Genomic DNA, 17,208 nt, shown 5'->3' on the forward strand with positions numbered 1-17,208 from the left:
GTCCGGTAATAATTAGATATTTTACTAAGTTGAGTGAGTAGTAATATTTTTAATTAGTTGCGGTCGTGAGTGGACTCCTCACAAGTGTGTGTCTTAGGTGCTCTGATACGTAACGGGATGGGAATTTAGTTGTTGCTTTCTATTCCTTATAGGGATGGCAATTAGACCCAAGCCCAATGGGCACCCGCAAAAAATACCCATGGTGGGCGGGTAAATACCCGCATTGTTGGGCATGGGCTTGGGCACGGGTAATTGCCCGCAAATTTGAACGGGTATGGGTGCGGGTACGGGCACTCTAGTGCCCACCCCGCCCCATGCCCGCACATTATATAGACTATACCAATAATTTTATTTATATTAAATTTAGCTAATTAATCTTAAGTCTTTGATATTTATTGTAATATGCACTTGTTTTTTATATTTTAGATGCTTTTTATTTGGCTAAATAATATGATGCGTAATATTTTATATGTTGATTTAGCATATTTCATATTATATTTTAATTATGTTGTGATATTTTTTGTTATTTATTATCTTTTTCTTGTGAAAGTGCGGGTAATGGATGCGGGTATGGGCACTTATATACCCATAGGGTATGGGGACGGGCACCAAACTTATTGCCCACGAGGGTATGGTCTCGGGTATGGGGATTTTCTTAAAATGCGGGTATGGGGATGGGCACTATGGTACCCTGCCAAATGGGTACCCATTGCCATCCCTAATTCCTTACATATTATTTTTGAAGTTTTCAAGAATTATTGTTGAACTAAGATTTTATGAGATTTTCTGTTGAGGCCCTTGTGCCAAATATTATTTAAGATGTTGAAACTATTCCGCTGCGAAGATTTTAAATATTATGTTGTTGGATTTTTGAAGGATTAATATTTATTATTCCGTTTACGATTTTAAGAAAAGAATGTGACATTCCGTTTACGTTGAATTACTCTGATTTTTATTAAGAAATTTTTATGTCGGGAAAACGGGGTGTTACAAAAACCAATGACACGAATCCAACCAAAAACCTTATCTGCCTAAAAAACAAATGACAAAAAAAGAAACCAAAGAATTCGTGGAATTATACGAACGTAGTTTTAGTCGTTACCCGCGCGATGCACGGCTAAAACTACGTTTGATTGAATTATACGAAACATTGCCAAAATCAAATATATTTATGTAATATTTATTTTTATTAATTTAACGAAATTATTCATCACTTCAAATAATATGAAGAATGAAAATAAGATTTAGATGCATTAAAGTTTGGGTGATTGGTTGACCAAAATAAAAGTTGGATGATTGGACAAAAGCATATCATTTGATCAAATAATATCCTTTGCATAAGTGGTACACTAATTTTGCACGTCCTCGAAGATAAATACATTCTAATGCTAAGTAGGAATATGATGCAAACTATGAGAGATTACATTGGCAATCTAAATGGCATAACTATCTCAAATACATAGGAAAATATCATATCATATAAAAAATACCCAATTGTCATCGGAAGATCTACAAAGGCATGTCCTTCCATCAAACGATATTTTTTACATTCATATGACATTCCACAAAATATATTACACAATTATATTTTAATTAATTGATTCGTGAATGACAATTATTTAAAAGTGGTACACTAATTTCACACATCATGCAAGATATCCACATGTTAAATATGAATAGGATGCAATTAATATGAGATTACACCGTGTCTTCAAGATATCCACATTCATAACAAATATTTTTACATGCCCCATTTTGAGAGCTCTAGTTGTGTGTGGTTGGTTGCATTGGATTATGATTTGTGGATTTTGTACACTTTCGAAGGTTTTTTTTTTTTATCCATTTTGGCTATTTTTTCTTTTGTCTATATGGGTTAGGTTTTACATACCCCAGTTGTTTGTACTATTTATCGATTTTAATCTACTTAAGGTGACGTATATTTAACATATGTTTGGTTATGATTATGTTCAATGCCACCGCAAGTATCATACCATGAAGATGTTGGAGTCTGTTTTGCCAGTGATCTCACAATTGGTCAGTACTATCATATTGTGTTTCCTTTTGCATTGAATTAATTATGATATTTGTGATTTAGTGATTATTTTAAAAAATATCCAACATTCCATGATAATATCTTGAGTTTGATCTTATGTTTTAACTTTTGTATGATTTGGCAAAAAAGTAATCAAGCTTTACATGATAGATAACATAGACTAAGATGTTTTTTCTGATTTCAAGCATCAATTTCAAACATGTGTCTATTTTCTTCTTTTTGTTCATGGCTTTCAATTGTTTTTCAATGTTTGGATTCAACGCTCAATTGTTACCACAAGATGAAGGTACCCTTCATTTCTTTTTCAAATGCCTCTAAAGGTCAATAGATGCAAAGTAGCAGCACTGAAGAAAAACGCACGGAAAAAATTCGACTTCACTTACGTAATTTAAGCACAAAGAATGAGGTTTAACATGTATGAAGAACAAAAGGTATCCTATGTAAATAAGAAACTCATAGTTTTTGCATTGAAATTACTCTATACAATTTAATGAAATGAATAAACCAACTTTTTATTGTTTAAAGAATAACAATAAGTTAGGCGGGATGGCCTGTTAGCCAGAGAACCCATATAAAGCCGGGTTCAGGCTCGATTATTCCAGCACATATTTAAATAGGGCTTTTCAGCCCAGCGCTAAAAAGCATGTTACCCACTTAGCTAGCCCGAAATGGGACGAATAACCCGTTCTGACAACTTTAGTTGTGTGTGGTTGGTTTATTTAGATCATGATTTGTGGATTTTGTATACTCTCGAAGGTTGTTGTTTTTTTTTATCCATTTTGGCTATTTTTTTCTTTTGTTTATATGGGTTAGGTTTTACATACCCCAGTTGTTTGTACGATTTCTCGATTTTAATCTACCTACGGTGTCGTAACATATGTTTGGTTATGATTATGTTCAATGCCCCCGTAAGTATCATACCATGAAGATGTTGGAGTTTGTTTTGGCAGTGATCTCACAGTTGGTCAGTTCTATCATATCGTGTTTCCCTTTGCATTGAATTAATTATGATATTGTGATTTATTGATTATTTTAAAAAATATCCAACACTCCATGATAATATCTTGAGTTTGATCTTAAGTTTTAACTTTTGTATGATTTGGCGAAGAAAAAAATCAAGCTTTACATGATAGATAACATAGACTAAGATGTTTTTTCTGATTTCAAGCATCAATTACAAACATATATCTATTTTCTTCTTTTTGTTCATGGCTCTCAATTGTTTTTCAATGTTTGGATCCAACGCTCAATTGTTACCACAAGATGAAGGTACCGTTCATTTCTTTTTCAAACGCCTCTAAAGGTCAATAAATGCAAAGTAGCAGCACCGAAGAAAAACGCACGGAAAAAATTCGACTTCACTTACGTAATTTAAGCACAAAGAATGATGTTTAACTTGTATGAAGAACAAAATCTATCTTATGTAAATAAGAAACTCATAGTTTTTGCATTGAAATTACTCTATACAATTTAATGAAATGAATAAACCAACTTTTCATTGTTTGAAGAATAACAATAAGTTAGGCGGGCTGGCCTATTAGCCCGGAAGCCCATATAGAGCCAAGTTCAGGCTCTATTATTCCAGCACATATTTAAACAGGGCTTTTCAGCCCGACCCTAAAAATCATGTTACCCGCTTGGCTAGCCCGAAACGGGCCGGATAACCTGTATTGACAACCTTAATTGTATACGGTTGGTTACTTTGGATTAGGATTTGTGGGTTTTATATACTCTCGAAGGTTTTTTTTTATCCATTTTGATTGGCTATTATCTACAACATTTGGCTATTTTGTCCATTTTAATAAAACAAAGGCATATCATTTGATGAAATTATACGAAGATTGAAAATAAGATTTAGAAGAATTGAAGTTTGAATGATTGGACAAAAGATGAAAAAGATGCATATTAGTTATTAAGATGAAAAAGATGCCCTCTAAAGTCGTAATTATGAAAAATACATAAGAAATACATGGAATACGGCGCTGATCCACTTGATGAAAAGATGCAGATCACATAGTCAAAAATGGCTAAATCCGGAGTCAAAAATACTAAATAGGTGCACTTACCTCTAATGTCACACAGATAATATTGAATTGTTAAAGGAAATAAGTTAATAAGTAAAGCAACATTTGTCCTTAATACAATAACTCAATACCTGCAACATAGCAAAAGAACCAATACAACAATACCTCTTTTTTTTTCTTCTTCCAATCTAAACAACTTGGAAGAAATTCCATCTTTAGAATAATCAAGATCTTCAAAAACATCCAACAAGTTTCTTTTAGAATTACTTGTCCTTTCACTTAAACTACTCAAATTTTTTCCATGAATAGAGGCACCCGAACAAATAATCTCATTACCAAGTATATCAACAGGAGATTTAAAACTATTATCAAAGTCAGCAGGTAGGTTAAAAACATCATTCTTAATGACATACATAGAAGCTTAAGAAATGGATGAAATAAAATTAAAATAACCAAAAAAATAAAGTAATCTTCAATTACCAAAAGGAACTACCTTAGTAGAAGTAAAGTTCTTTCCAAAATCTAAAAATGCCCTGATAATGTCCACCTCTTTGCATATTCTCATCACATTAAAAAATGGATCAATGGAAGAGTTGTAGTTAGCCTTTCGTTCAACCCTGAAAAGGATTTTTTTTACCTACCAACCAATGCTTCGAGCTCAGGAGGATAACCAACGCAACTGTCTACCTAAAGTATACAAACGACGATAGGTCATTTCATAATAGAGTAAAGGATCCGAACAAAAAACTGATAACCATAGTGTAGTAAAAAAACCTTGGAATCTTTAATTAGCCGAGCAAATGTCTTTCCAAGAAGATAACGAACATCATGATCAAACAAAATAAATAGACCTTCCTCACAATCATCTAAATTCTAACCTTCACCTCAAACCTAACGTTAATTTACACATTTAAAATTAAACTTCAAGCAATAAAGACAATTTTAAATAATATGATGGAATTATCGGTGATAAACACTTGTCCCGTGCGTTTTTATACCTTTTTTTGGTACAAACTTATTATTGACACATAATTATTTCATTCTATAAGCGACAAATACTTGTCTTGATATATATATATATATATATATATATATATAGGGGTTTGCTAGAACACACCCACTAGTTTTTATGTGGGAGTGTTTTAGCAAGCTACACCTTAAGGTGTATTTAACTACTTTTTAGTTATAACTTGCTAAAACACACCTTCTAAAAAATAAGTGGGTGTATCCTAGCAAATGCCTATAGGAGTTGCTAACATACACCCACTTATTTTCTATAAGGTGTGTTTTAGCAACATTCACCTTAAGGTGTATTTAACAACTTTTTAGTTATATCTTTGCTAAAACACACCTTAATAAAAACTAGTGGGTGTATCCTAGCAAACCCCATATATATATATATATATATATATATATATATATATATATTTTGTTAAATATTTATCCCATATTTTTTACTATATTTATCAATGACAAATATTTATCCTGTGTATTTTTTTTTATACTTACCGTATATACAAATTTGTCCTATGTTATTTTATTATATTTCTCATCCATAAAATGTTATACCTTTTATTTATGAAGGATTTTTTTCCTATAAATTTTTGTATTTTAAGTGTTTGAGTAAATATATAAGGAATTGTTTCCTCAAAAATTGTAGTTTGGCTGAAGCCGATCATTTTTTTTGGGTTCACCTATGTTCCCTTTAATCTGAGGATTGTATCAGAGGCTTTCTAGTTTTTTTCTTTGTCAAAATAATTATGAATATACCTGAATCAATTTAACCTATTTTAAGTAATATGATTATAATTTGAGTAAATAAAAGATTTATGTTTTTTGATAATTTATATAAACTATTATAATCCAAACCATTTTTTTGTTTGGATTATATAAACAATTGAGGGTATTTTAGTCAAAAGTCGAAGGGGAGTGAAAAGAGAAGAGGGTGGGGGAAAAAACAGCTTAATTCTTTAATGTAAAAAAGGAAGAAGAAAAAAACCAAAATTTTCTACGGATCATTTCTATCCACATCCCAGTAAGTCAATGAGAAACTTTCATCTCTCTCCCCTCGAAAACCCTAACGGCAGCCACCTCCCTCTTCCTTTGTCGTGCCACATTGTAAAAAGTCATCGTCAATGTTCAAACCAAAACCCCAATCTCGTCCTTTGCCTTTGACACGAATTTGATGTCCGATCTCCGCCACCAAAAGCTTTGTTTCCGGTCACCCTCATGCTCATCCACGAAGTTAGCAGCAGATCTGTTACATGCAGCCACAACAACGAAGTCAGTGTTTGAATTCGTTATTCTATAGACACGGTACTGTAATTATATCGTCTTAAATGTATGGTTTGAATGTTTATTTATCAACTGCCTTCTGTTTTAGATTTTAGAGATGGTTTTTGTGGATTAGTGTAATTTTGTAGAGATGGTTCCTGTTATAATTTTTTTTGCCGGTTCCTACTAAAAGAATTTGGTAAATAAAAAGATTTATGTTTTTTGATAATTTTGAAGAAGTGTTAGTTATGTTCATTTTTTTTTTTGTATTTTTTAAATCCATGTATTTTTACAGATATATTTTCGTTTTTTTTAATTAAGTTTTTTTTTTAACAATTTATTCTGCTATTTATCTTCATTTTACCATTTTTTAGATTCCCTTTTTTTTACAACCTATTCTCTCTCCCTCTTTTTTTTGTTTTCCTTTCAGATTCGACTCCGCAAAAAGCTTCATTTTCGGTCACTTTCAAGCTCAACCATGGAGTTTAGCGGCAGATCTACAACCTTCATCATGTAAGTTCCCTTTTGACCTACTTACACAATCTTTGTAACAAACCGTGTGACTTATCCTCATCCACAAGGATCTCACACATGCAACAACACCACCAAAAAATCAAAGATTATATTTTGGATCTCAACTTATCGGACCATTTATCTTATTTTTTCTTCAAAATCTATGCATTGAAACTCTCCAATATTTGTTTATGATATGTATATCTTGAGGAATTTGTTTTCGATATTTTTTCAAATGTTTTATTCAGTTCTAGTAGAACCACTTGATAAACCAAATTAGAGGTCTAAATCAAATTAAGACATTTATGATCTTCTTGAATAAGTATTATTTAATTATGATTTGATGATGTAGTAATTATTTGAAAATAAAACAACTTTGCTTGCTAATATCTTGGGTTTAAGTTAAAGTTTAACTTGTATGGTTCAGTGAAATAAAAATTCATCTTTACATGATATTAAAATTTATAACAATTTTGAGATGTACGGCTTACAGTTGCAGCATCCGATATAACCTTCTTTGAATGTACTCCCTCCGGTCACTATTATAAGCAAATTTCGACTTTTTTGATTCATTCAATAAATGATGTATGTGGTCTACATTGTAGACCACATACAACATTTATTGAATGAACCTAAAAATACAAAATTTGCTTATAATAGTGACCGGAGGGAGTATGGTTTGTTATTGTCTTATATTTTCCCACTTCAATTCGTTTTACTTTTCAGGACAAGTAGTACAGAGAAAGAAAGAAAAATCTCATCCTGAATTTACTTATTTTGGAGATTACCACTTACAAAATCAAGGTAATCATACTCATCCAACATACCATATTTACTCGTTTTCAATGCATAGGATAACGCAAAAAAGAGGCCTACCAATTCTGTCAAATTTTTTGTTGAACTATATTCACATGTTAGACATATTGCATGAAAAATTCAAAGATTCAACTTTTCTTTTACACTCCAATCATATTACCATTAAAGATGAAAACGCAAGTGTCTTTCATATTTGCTCACGAATAGGGGGGAAAATGCTTTCCTAAACAGTTTCTTTTGTGCACACTCTTTAGATTGGATCTAAACTTGTTAAAGTGCAGGGTAACTTAAAAATGGTAACTTTTTTTTCTCTGTGTTTTTGGTCCCAACCATCCCAATCATCTTGAATCGTATATATGAACACTATCATAATTATTTGAAGTGTTGACAAGACTTGTGAAACATCGTTCAAATTTAACATATTATTCTAATTCACCAAATTGATTTTTTTCTTCTTCTGATGCCTTATTGAGTTTTCTATATCTTTAATTTCTAAATGTTGATTACTCTATAACAATGTTCGTGATTAACTATATACATTTTTCCTTCAACCAATAGGGTTTTAAAGATGATATTTTGTTAAAGTTAATATAATAACGGGGAAAGGGATGTGTTTTATAATGAAATTTTGTTCAAATTCACTGGTAAAAAAAATCTGTTAGAAAACTGTAAAAGATCAAACCTTTTAATGGCTGCTTAGTTCTCTAGAAATAGGTTCCTGTCCTACTCCTTTCTGGGTTTGTTGTGGGCAATTTTGTGTATAGTATAATTTATTATATAATGAATGAAAATGGTAGTAATTATATGTTCATTGAGACATTTTTGTTATAGGTGTTATGTGTCTCCATCTTTTTCTTCAAAAAAGAAAATGTATCTCTATCATTAACTACTTAAATTTCCTTTCACCCAAAACTATTCAACTGTATTCCTGCAAACATTTTTGACTGAATTGCAAAAATAATTAAAAACCATTAAACTTGCTTTATTCTAATAAATCTCTTGAATAAAATAATCAAATTAATTATAGGTTATATTTTTATTATATGGAATAATTGTTGATGTCTTGCTTATGATGTCTTGTTGATGTCTTGTATTCTTGCTTATGATGCAGGGAGGTCAATGACTCAATGTATAAAATCTCCTTAGAAAACATAAGTCACCCTTAAATGGAACTCAAAAATGAAAGCTTGCTATCTGCCTCCATGTGGGTATGAACTTTCTGATAACCTTCATCCGTGTTAGTTTGTATTGTGTGTAGAATAAACTCTTACCCAAACACATTTTCAGTTTTTTTCTTGTTTGCTGTTGAGGAAATTTACGTGGTTTTGTACGCATTTTCCATTAAGATGAATACACAAGTATTGTCCACTTTTGATCCTGATTTGTAAGTAAGAACAATTACAAGTAAATTTAAACTTGTTTGCATTAAATAATATAAGTCGAAATAACAGAAGAAATACCTTTTAAACATACACCTGATGCATTTGATTATTATGAGGAACATACTTTTAAATACCTTTCTTGGACTTTTGGTGTGTTGTAAATCAACGATTCTTGAATGGAATGCAAGCACTGCTCATAAAATGTGTTAGTTTTCTTTCTAAATGCATGTGTAGAAAAGTTGCATTTTTGGATACAACTTGCTGGTGTGGGTGCTTCAAGCACTGTAATATAAATCAACAACTTGAATATAACAAGCAAGCACTGCTCAATAATAGATAAACTACATTCTTTAATATAACATGAGAACCTTTTTGTTAAATTATACTTACACCTTGGACATATTGCATAAAAAATAATCCTATGTGCTTCAAAAATTTAAAATAATTTGTGTTAGATTCGAACATACTCTATGACAAAAATTTAAAATAATTTGTGTTAGATTCAAACATACTTTATGACTTGGCTGTACATGAGGTAAATTTGTGTTGTTTATCATGTATTTTCTTTTGTTGGTGGTAAATAAGTCTAAATGGTTGAATATTCTTGCATATGTTGAAAGAGAAATAACAATCTATGACACTGCACTCTAACATATTGTCTTATGTTCCTGCACTTTCTATTAACATTTTTATTTCGTGCACTGATAACTTTGTTTCTTCTTGGTTTTGGATTGGGGGGGAGATGAACCTGACATCATTGCGACTTTCAAAGGCATTGATGGTGCCTGAAACATCAACGGTCTATGAAGTTTTTCGTCGAATGGCTATTTGCAGAGTAGATGCTCTATTTCTAACTGATTCAAATGGTAATTTATGAACTTCTTCACTATGGAATTGATTACTTAATTATGATTTGGTGATATAGTGATCATTTAAAAAAAATCATAGATCGTTGATGTCTTGGGTTTGAGTTAAAGTTAACTTGTATGATTCAGTAAAAATCATCTTCACATGATACAGTCATCTTGAATCATACATTTGAACACTATCATAATTATTTCATACATTCAAACAAAGCAAGTATATAATGTTAGCATCCTGAATTTAGTAACAATATCAAATAAACAAATTTCCCTTTGTTGACTTTTAAATTAACAAATAACTTTACATTTAGAAAGCAATTAATGATGATTAATTCTATCAGTTTGGAAATATCTGCTGGGAATCTTTCAAGCAAAAGTTCTATTAATTTATGGTAATTTAGCCTCTTAAAAGGAATGCTTCCATGAAAAGAATCAAATTAAATTTAAACTTGTGAATTGAGAGTTTTTCTTCAAAATTAGGATACATCATACATATTTTTTTTCTAGTCTCTTATGCGTTCAACTGATTGGTCTTGTTTTTTGCAGTTGATATGCACATTTCCAGTGCATTGACCATGAGGGTGATGAGAGACAGAGACAACCACTTCCCTCACCTAGATTCACCTAATGTACGTTTTTTCTCTCCATTTTAATTATGTTTCTTCGCTAATCAATTTACACGGTTTTGTATTTATAGCGCAAGCATTTCGAATAGATGTGATGGGACAAAAGGCTTATTAAGTTATTAGCATAGTGGAATGACAATTTTTGTATCAGCTGGACAACACTAAAATAAAAAGTTCCTAATTTTAAATAATATTTATAATTAGGACATTAAAGTAATCTTGTCCCTTATGCCAATTGTCATAGAATAAGCTATCCTTTATCAAGCTTGATATGTACTTCTTCAATAATTAATTAATTTCTCCTTTTACTGTTTTATTGTATCTTGCTTGTTTAATTTCATTTTTGTTTTGTTTTAATATTTAATATGTTTTGTTCCTTGTTTCTTTGTTTGTTTGTTTGTTTGTTAACAGTATTGGATGTGGTTGAGTTTGGGGAGCTGCTAGAAGCAAGAGTTCTGCAAGGAGTCAATAGTTAGACATGATGAAAACCATGTAAGTTTTCCTTTTCTACCGAATTTCTAAATGAAAAACATAAAGTCCTAATGTGATTACTAATATCATGACAAATTTTGGTTTTTCGGTAAAAGTAATATGACAAATATGACACTTTGAAAAAGCTCTGGCAATTCAAAGTATCATATTTATAGAAAAACCTAAAGTCTTAATCGTTTTGAAACCCATGTTTTTTTACTTCAAAACCTGAATTTAATTTTTAACTCTACATAAGATAATTCAACAAAGAAGCCTTTAACTCTAAATTACATGTACCTTTTTTGGACTCTTGGTGTGATGTAAATCATTAGTCATTCTTGATTATTATGCAAGCATCCCTTAAATATAACAAATCAGCCCAGCTGAATACAAAAAATACTATAGATTACTTTTTAGTGTTAAAAGTGTATCAACTTACGGATTGAATTACAATTAGAGCCTTCAAAACTTTTTTGATGAACAAACATTATCTTCACATCAGCAAAACAATTCTTTTCATTTAGCTCCATTTATACAAGGGTTTTGATTTCTCGAGTTTGAGTTGAAGTATCACTTTTGTATGATTTAGTGATATATAGATAAAAAATCCAACTTTACATGATAATTTTTTTAAATTGAGTTTAACTTTTAAGATTTACAATCACGAGACTTCTGATGCTCATCTTTTTTTTTCTTATCTCCGCATTCTTAATCATCATGTTTCTTGAAGTGAAGATTCACATTGCCTTTATTTCTCATGTCATTTTTGTTGTATACAGATGAAAAGAAGTTAAACCTATTAGTTATAAAAAAAAATTTAACTTTTTTTTTCTGCAGTAGACCAGAAGAATATTATTTTTATAATAAAAAGAAGTAAAAAAAAAATTCAATTTCTCTTTGGTTATAATAAAAAATGATCCTAGGTGTGCTTCAAATATTTAAAATAATTTGAGTTAGATTCTAACATACTTTATGACTTAATGAATGTGTCTTAATTTTGGTTGTTTATATTTGTGTCTTAGATCTTAATACTCTTTTTGTATGATTTAGTGAAAAAAATAATCCAGCTTCATTTATGATTAAATGAAAACCATAAAATGATGTATAGCATAAATTTGATGAATACCTTTGCATATGTGAAAAATAAAAGAATTAAGAGGTTGAAGTAGTGTGGTTGGCAGCAGTAATCAATTTCTTGTATTCCTTCATATCTGTTGTTTGTCTTCAATCACTTTCTCTTGTAATAGCTTTTCTAATAACCCCCAATTTCATCACAATATTCTGCAGGGAAAGAAAACATAAGAGAACTCCAAAGAAATATGTTGAATATGCAGGAAAAGAGATCTGGCAAAACAATGAAAACAAAGGGGAAGGAAATGGAATACTATATATATATATATATATATATATATATATATATATATATATATATATATATATATATATATATATATATATATATATATATAGGGGAATGCTAATACACACCCACCTTAATTTTAGAAGGTGTGCATTAGCATCCTACACCTATTTGTTTTGGACAAAAAATACCCTTCCTCTCTTTTTTAGTTGTGATTAAATATATGTCCTTAAAAGTAATTTTCTTACATATGACCCACCATATGTTTCTCTCTCCTTATCTCTCCAAAAGAAAATTCCCTTCACGCGCCCCACTTTTCTATTGCTGCACAAACGAGTTTCAAAATCTCCACCTATGCGCCGCCACCATTCTGCGTTATTGAATATTTTGGGACGAGGATGGAAGGGTCGGGACTGCAGTCCGACAAAACGACGCCGTTCCAACGCTCGTTGGGGGTGTGGTGAGGGTTTTTTATGACGCCACCACAGCTGAGTTTGTTACGTTGATCGACCAGGGTAGGAAGATCTATTTTTTTTGGCTTTGGATGGATCATCATCTCTGTTGAGTTCCATTTCCATGGCTTATAGTTATCGACCTTCCATTTCAAACAAACACACAAGCCAGCCACGTGAGAAGAATTGTTTTGGGTGGGTCACGTGAAGGATTTGAGTAGTGGAGAGAGAATCAATGGGTGTGAGGGTGGGACAATTACTATAAAGGGCATGCAATTAATAACAACTAAAAAAGAGAGGAAGGGTAGTTTTTGTCAAAAACAAATAGGTGTAGGATGCTAATGCACACCTTCTAAACTTAAGGTGGGTGTGTATTAGCATTCCCCATATATATATATATATATATATATATATATATATATATATATATTATAGGGTGGAGCGTCTCCAGGATATTGTTTATATTATTTTTTGTGTGTATCCTGTAGACATCGTTACTTTTTCACAGAAAATGACAGTTATCAGTCCAAAACTGTAGCTAAGCCACAATGGCAATAACGAGGGCGGCGCCTCTGACATGCAATCAAAGATACAGTTCACATAGTCTATATAAGCCAAATCCGGTATTAGTAGGTGTACTTTCCTATTCTTAGCAACAATAATGAGTTATTAAGCGGGCCACTCCCTATTAAAAACTTTAATAAAAAAAATTAACTCTAAATTACCGAGATAATGCCACATCAGCGAAACAGTTGCCTTGAAATAGCTCCATTTATATAAGGGTTTTGATGTTCAACGTTTGTATTAAACTTGATTAGTTTATGGACTCATAAAGTCCTCACTTTTTTTAGAATCTCATTACTCATTAGTGCTCAGGGTCTCCTATTAAGTAACACATTATTGTATTTTATTTTTGAGTAATCATAGTTGAACATTAAATATTTGACAACTCATGAGACAGTTTACAAAATCAAGTGTTAACTTGGTTAGGATGGAGAAAGAAGAAATTATAATAAAAATATCATGCCATGCTTTTAATGTGATTTTATAGTTTGTCACATAAGTTGTTCAAATTTTGATGTTCAAATATTAAATATTTTTACTTTTTAGCCTTTTGATTTTTGAGACTTCAGTCATTCGAAATTCAGTTGAAAGGTAAATAAAATCAGATTAGGACTTGTTTCATTTAAGGATTTAACTTGAATTCTTTTGAATAATTTGTTGTTAGATGGAACTCATTAATCATTTAAGTGTTTATTCTACATATTAAAAAGGGGTTCGATTCTTGAGTCTTGCATACAATTTTTTTTTGGTTGAAATAGAAAACCAGCCTTGTCTTCCACGTGTTTGTCGACGGAGATCAATCACAATTATGTGGCGGTGGAAACGTCGTACCGATATCATGGTAAAAAGTAAGTGAATGATTAGACATAAAGTTTGATAGTGTATATAGATACCATGTAAAAATGCATTCCATTCAATTGTTATTTTTTTACAGCAAAGAAATTCAAGTGTAAATTTGATTGAAACAGAGAGAAAATTTTGCAATATATAAATTGTTGGGTTAAGACTATGACAACCATAAATACTATATTATGCGCTCTAGTGTTTGTATTTAATAATTCTCTTTGCATATTTTAGTGCTAACCTTCTGGTCTTCTGGATGTTATCTTCTATCATATTCTTGATCTCCCATGTCATTGATGTCATCGTGACCAAAAGTTCTTATAACATTTTGTAATTATTCCAATGGTATATAATTGTGATATTTATTCATACCACTAAGGAACAAAATTACATACATACATACATGCGAGGTGATGAGGAGAACGACGTCCATCAAACTTGTACAGTGTTGAAGTCGAGTTAGGGGTATCTACAAACAATCTGACGTTCAAGTCAATATGTGAGCAAGAGTGAGAGGTTAATAATAGAATGAATCGTAAATGATAAAGCCGTTAAGAGTCCCGTTCATATGCGAAGGTATGGAGCTTCCAGAAGAGCCGTTGGGTTCGACGGTTACGGACGACCGAAGTCTCATAACCATCGCTCGTTTGGTCCATTTAAGGATGCAAGAAGTGTTTATGCTTTCGATTGTTGAAGCATTGTTTTGTAGCAAACTGGAAATATATATAGTGTATTGTGCCTTCGCATAATTGGACCTCGGTTTAGATTATGCTCAGTCACGTTTATAGGTCTTAAACTGACAATACACTTATGTTCGAAATATGGACCGTCGGACAAAAACCCTTTGGGTAGAAATTTATACATTTAAACATAAGAAAGAAAAAAAAAGAAATTTATACATCCTAATACTCTTACTAAGTTAAAAAAAAAAAAAAAAGAGAGATCTTCAAGAATGGGTCCTAAGCCATCTCTCATCCAACCAAGCCACCATGGGAGACATGGCCAAGCATGTGGGGTATCCTCAAAATCTTAGATCAAAATTCGATTATGTAACAAACAGATCAAACTGTATTGAGAAGGAAAATTCATCATCAAAGTTATATAAAGTCAAACCAAGGATTGGAACCAGCCATATCTTATGGGATAGGGCTCCACATAGTACCTGATCACATATTTCACTAATACAGCCAACGTGAGAACCGGATCAAGCACCCTGCACAAATACCAATCACAATTTTTAGTTTCATGTCCCTCCAAAATCATATTCTCCATATTAATTATATCACCTTTTGTTCTTCAAAAAAATATTATATCACTTTTTGAAAACAAAATTTTCATAACTAACTATTGACCACTTTTTTGTCTTCTTTTTTCTCAATTACAAATCGAAGTATCCATATCAGTGAGATGTTATCGTGTTGTATTAATATGAGTAATGAAATTTATACAACTATTCATGACAACTTTTCAGACAATTCATTCTTTCCTTTTTTTTGAGACAAAAACAATAGAGAAGAGAGTAAAACTATAATAAGAGTATGTGAGAAAATTGTCTTAACATAGTTGTACAAATATCATTTTTCTTAATATATTGAACATCTACTTTTAAAATAATTATCTAGAAGGGAAAAATAACTAGAAAAAACTTTTTGATTTCTATTAAACATCTTTTTCTAAAAATAATTATATAGAAGGGAAAAATAACTAGAAAAAACTCTTTGATTAGATAGAAAACTTAAGTACAATTAGGATATTATATTGTAATTAGACATTTTAGTCTTTAATATGTTTTTTATTTTATTTTTAAACTCGCCGTAACTAAGGCATTTGACACCCAATGATAGTGAGTCCACCATGGTATTCCACAACTTCGACATTTTAGACCAACTACGAGACTAATCCATGATTTGAGTGATTTCATCAACAAGGTTTTATTCCTTTGGATTCTCAATCTCATGTGGGTGACTCCATCATGATACGAACTCGAGTTTTCCATATGTTTCTCTTTGTGGAGAGAAGTTCCTTCCACTTGACTAACACCACATTAGTTCATTTGTCTTTAACTAGTTTGAAACCCGTGCCTTGCACGGGAAATTTTATGCTGATTTTTTGTTTATGTAATTTAATTTACATTGATAATATTTAAAGGGTTATGTTACAAGTCACCCTTTGGTGGTGTCTTTTATCAAGTCACACCTCAAGGTATGATTTTCACTTTTTAGTTATAACTTTGATAAAAGACACCTTCATAAAAAGTAGTTGGTGTCTTTTAACAAATGCTCATAGAGTAACTTGATAAAAGACACCTTCATAAAAGGTGTCTTCTATCATAACACATATTTAAAATACATGTCAAAATGCATGTATATCTTATATATAATGGATATACACGGTATCTTTGAGGTGTTTTTTTTTATTCAATTGTTTCATTTAATTTAAATTATTTCATCATTTTGGATTTATTTAGAGGTAATCATGTTGGCGACAAAAGGTGAACACACGACTTTGAGAATAAGTTAACTCTTTATCAAATGCGCCAACCTTCATCGACTATTTTTATAATATTATTTAAACTACTTTATCATTTCAATGACATCTTTTGATCTTACTTGCCAAAAATTATTATTTTTATATTTCAGTGCAATGAAAATCTCTAGAAAATCTCTTGTATATTTAGTGTGATACAATTTGTCTATCTTGAAATTATGCTTAATAGTCCACTGGTTTACCTTTGATCCTTGTGTACGACTTTTTCCTTGCTATTCCTAGCACATCTTAAAAAAGAACTAATTTTTTTTTTTATTTTTGACGTTTTTTATTAAATGCTTGTTGTTCTTAGCATTATCACACTATTTTTTTTTTATTAAATACAAAACTATTTCATGTATTGCATTAACTTTTTTCGACAAATAAATGGACATTGCTTAAAAGAACAAACATAACGATATCTAATGTTTTCCTTCAAAA

The 17,208-nt window shown here is 31.0% G+C and overlaps 1 long non-coding RNA gene across 3 annotated transcripts; it reads left to right on the forward strand.

Moving 5' to 3' along the window:
* The first annotated feature begins 6,087 nt into the window (after positions 1 to 6,087).
* LOC146926264 (uncharacterized) lies at positions 6,088 to 12,388 on the forward strand. Of its 3 annotated transcripts, none has more exons than XR_015034073.1 (7): positions 6,088 to 6,418; positions 6,782 to 6,864; positions 7,591 to 7,668; positions 8,792 to 9,928; positions 10,472 to 10,554; positions 10,963 to 11,043; positions 12,310 to 12,388. It is a non-coding gene; the product is annotated as an uncharacterized LOC146926264 (long non-coding RNA). The 3 variants fall into 3 exon arrangements; XR_015034072.1 differs by having other exon boundaries at positions 6,088 to 6,393; XR_015034074.1 differs by lacking the exon at positions 6,782 to 6,864 and having other exon boundaries at positions 6,088 to 6,393.
* The last annotated feature ends 4,820 nt before the right edge of the window (positions 12,389 to 17,208 follow it).

The sequence above is a fragment of the Medicago sativa genome, chromosome 4 (assembly GCF_051527215.1).
Source record: "Medicago sativa cultivar Bolivia chromosome 4, Bolivia_mono, whole genome shotgun sequence".
NCBI lineage: Eukaryota > Viridiplantae > Streptophyta > Magnoliopsida > Fabales > Fabaceae > Medicago > Medicago sativa.